The sequence below is a fragment of the Tarenaya hassleriana genome, unplaced genomic scaffold (genome assembly GCF_000463585.1).
Source record: "Tarenaya hassleriana unplaced genomic scaffold, ASM46358v1 Cleome491, whole genome shotgun sequence".
In the NCBI taxonomy this organism is placed as follows: Eukaryota; Viridiplantae; Streptophyta; class Magnoliopsida; order Brassicales; family Cleomaceae; genus Tarenaya; species Tarenaya hassleriana.
The window spans coordinates 28204-32533 of NW_010967616.1; positions in this window are offsets into that span (position 1 = coordinate 28204).

The following is a 4330-nucleotide window of genomic DNA, read 5'->3' on the forward strand; positions in this document are numbered from 1 at the left end:
AAGAGGCTACTAGCCATGTTTAAAGAGCTTACAACGGCTAGGGTTGACGTCGATAAACGAACGTCGTCACAGAAAAAAAAGAATAGCACATCGGCTAGGGTTGACATCGATAAACGAACATCGTCGTTAAAAAAAATAGCACATCGGCTAGGGTTGACGTCGATAAACGAACATCGTCGTTAAAAAAAAATAGCACATCGGCTAGGGTTGACGATGATGAACACCGCCGTCGGGGGAAAAAAATAGAAGAAAAAAAGAGCAAAATAAATTTAAAACGATACTCAAGACGATGATACTATTGGCTTTAGTACATCGTTGTTATCTTCATCGTCGCTTTCGGATTCGACCGACATTGTTGATGAGAAGGAAAAGAAAAAAAATTAGAGCAAAAACCCAGACTCTGATACCATAATAGGGAAAATGTTTTTCTATGTTGATAATGAGAAGAATACATCATAATATATAGCAAAATACAATAGAATATTCTAGGCATAATATCTAGGGTAAATCATAACAATATTAATGATAATATTCTAAGAATAATATCTTCCTATAATTATAACCTGTAGATTTTCTACATTTATAAAAAAATATTTGCATGAATTTCGTTTTCCTTTACATACATGAAAAAACAATTATATGAATTTTGTTTTCTTATATAAATATAGAAAAAACACTTGCATGTTAGCAGATACGATAGGTGCCGTAGGTGCCAAAGATGACCTGCCGCAGGCAACAGGTCATCTGGCAGACCGTAGGCAACTGCCGTAGGCTGTAGGTCATTTACCGCAGAGCGTAGATCATTTTTCATAGACGACATGTCATCTTCTACAATTTTTTTTATAGACATTTCATCAAACACCTTATGTGCATACACAAAATGATCAGAATATCACAGAAAAAGAAATCAATCAGAAAAGTATTTGAATACATTAGATAAACTGTAAGAAATAGAGAAGATAGAGAAAATGTTGGAGACCGCAGATCATTTGCGGTAGGTCCGCAGGGCGATAGCTGCAGGTCCGCAGGGCGATAGCCGCAGGTCCGCAGGGCGATCGTAGGCCAAATGACATGCCGCAGACCGCAGATCATTTGCGGTATATCACAGTCATCTGCCAGAGACCATAGGTTATTTAACGCAGAGTGCATGTCATTTTTCACAGATCGCATGTCATCTGTCGTAATCGTAGTTATATGGTCGTAATGAGTCGTAGTCATAGTTATATGGTCATAGTGAATCGTAGTGAGTCGTAGTTATATGGTCGTAGTGAGTCATAGTGAGCCGTAGTGAGTTGTAGACGTAGTTATATGGTCGTAGTGAGTCGTAGTCGTAGTTATATGGTCGTAGTGAGTCATAGTGAGTCGTAGTAAGTCGTAGTGAGTCGTAGTTATATGGTCGTAGTAGTTAGTCATAGCGAGTCGTAGTCGCGGTTATATAGTCGTAATGAAATCACAGTCACAGGTTCGCAAGGTGATAGCCGCAGGTCTGCAGGTTCGCAGGTCCGCAAGTCTGCAGGTTATAGCCGCAAGTCCGCAGGGCGATAGCTGCAGGTTGGCAAGGCGATAGCCGCAGGTCCGCAGGTTCGCATGGTGATAGCCGCAGGTTCGCAGGTCCGCAGAGACGTACAACCCATGGAAAAGGACCTAAAGATCTGTCGTTCGTTGCAGGTCCGTAGGTTGCCTAGGTCGCAGGGCGATAGCCGCAGGTCGCAAGAGGTCGCAGGACGATAGCCGCAGGTCGTAGGGCGATAGCCGCAGATCGTAGGAGGTCGCAGGACGATAGCTGCAGGTCGCAGGGCGATAGTCGCAGGTCGCAGGAGGTCGCAGGACGATAGCCGCAGGTCGTAGGACGATATCCGCAGGTCGCAGGGTGATAGCCGCAGGTCTGCAAGGCGATAGCTGCATGTTCGCAGGCCAAATGACCTACTGCAGACCGCAGATCATTTGCGCCATATCATAGATCATCTGTCAGAGACCATATGTCATTTAACGTAGATCGCATGTCATTTTTCACATATCACAGGTCATGTGCCGCAGTTTTCTGGTACATACATTTCATCAAACACCTTATGTGCATGCAAAAAAATGATCAGAATATCACAGAAAAAAATCAACGAAAAGAGTATTTAAATATATTAGATAAACTATATAAGAAATAGAGAAGATAGAGAAAATATTGGAGAAAAAAGAAGATCAAATAGCAAAACTTACTGATTTTTAAAAGATAGATTATCACACAATCGTAGAGAAATACTGTGAATGATAGTTTGGGTATTTAGAAAAAAAATATATTATGCAAAAGTTGTTTTTTGTGATATATTTTGTAAATTTCGTTTTTGTTTTGGTACAGTTTGTCAACTGTCCCTATAATTTATTGACTTATGTATCCAAATTTTCTCACATTTTTTTTAATTTTTTTTTTATACATTGGGAAACCCTCGTGACTACCTACCCTTACAAACGGAGACAAACTGGCCACCACCCGCGCCTAACAGTCCCCATGGACCTCAGTCCACCGGACCTGGCCACCAGGCGCGCCTAACGCTCGGGCCGTAGTTGGGCTTAGGCGCCTGCGGGTCAAACCCCAAACCCATGCGCACGAATCTGCAACACACGCGTAGAAGGTAAATCAGCTCATTATGATAGACTGACAGGCGTAGGATCTCTCTCTATATTCTTGGATAAATGAAAAAGCATAGGATCTCTCTATATATATATCATGAATATATTTATAAAATTATATAGGCCCTCCTCTAGTTGAGGCATCGATGTGTAAACCATATTTAATTCGAAAATAAATTTAATTGTCCTTAATGATAGAATTTGGAGCGCATAATTACATAATGCCAAAATTATACCAACCACCATCTCGCGGAGGGAGCGATAGCGAATATGCTTTTAGCATAAGAGGCTAACCAAACTTACACTTTTAGAATTAATTAAGAATAAATAAAAGATTAGTTGGAGAATTAGTATCTAATCATTGTGTTATTTAAGAGTTAATTACCCTCTCTTTTCAATTACTACAAAAATTAATTACCTTCTTATGCCTCACACTTTATCTAAGAAAAAGATCGTTGTCGCGCGTAGCATGTGAAGCTTTGGATCTTTTGAATTTTGGATAACGTTTAGTAATTTAAATTAGTTTATATACAATTTATTTTAAATGGCAATATACGGTCCTAAATATTTTAGATATAAAAACCAACATATATGTTCCAATATCCTATTTGTTTTAAGTATATTGAATCATATCCTAATTATAATGTAATGGGCTTTCTTTATCATAATGGGGTTTCTTTGTCATTCAATTAATTTAAAATGAAGTTAAATAAAAAAAAGGCCGAAAATACACATCAGATGGATAAGGTTTTATATTCTTCTCATAGACGTGGTGGCCCAAGAACTGCCCATCTCAATAATCATCAGCAAATTGGGATAATGATGATTAATATTTTATTAACAAATAAATAATATCAGTCCATAGAATGTCTTGTGGTATATAACGTCCTTATTCATATTAAAAATTTAAAACCAACAAACCCTTTGTTTAGTTGTTTCAATACAATCTTTTTTTTTTTTTGCTGAAATCAATCCTTGGGTTTTTTTAGTGGGATGTGAATAACATTATGGTTTAGTTGCGTATACCAATCCTAATTATATCTAAGCCACTAATTATTCTAAATTCATAAATACAAAAAATTATATTCCTGTTTTAAAAAAATGTTAGATAGCAATCTTTTTTAACCTATCATTAGATGAATACAGAAATTATTATGACCATTAGAAAAATAAGTCTTTTTCAAGTACAAAAATAATAATATGAAAAACAAATAAATTTTAAACAAAATACAACAACATATTTTCAGTTTTTATTTAGATGATGATAATATGATGCAGATTTATATAACATTTCTCTGATTTAATTTAAGCTTGTGAAAAGAAAAGTCAATTTCTTTTTAAACTCCCAACCATAATTTGTAGGGGGAAAGTAAAATTTGCCAAAAGAACAGAGTGAAAAGGTAAACTTTTTCCATTTTTTTCTTTTTGTAATTTCTTTTTCAGTGTGTTCTTCCGCTTCCGATCTTTCGAGAGACTAAACCAAAGAGGACAAAAAAGCCGTATATGTAGAGACATTACAAGTCACTGTCCTCCACGTCGACGTGTTCGGTCTTGCTTCGCTGGAATAAAAATCCCCATAATTTTCAAAAAATAAAAAATAATCACATTTAATTTAACTAATTAATTCTCTAGTAACCTTCTCGACCGGTATCCGGTCGCATATCATCTCGCCACCTCAGACTATAAGTACGACCACATAGTGTTCAAG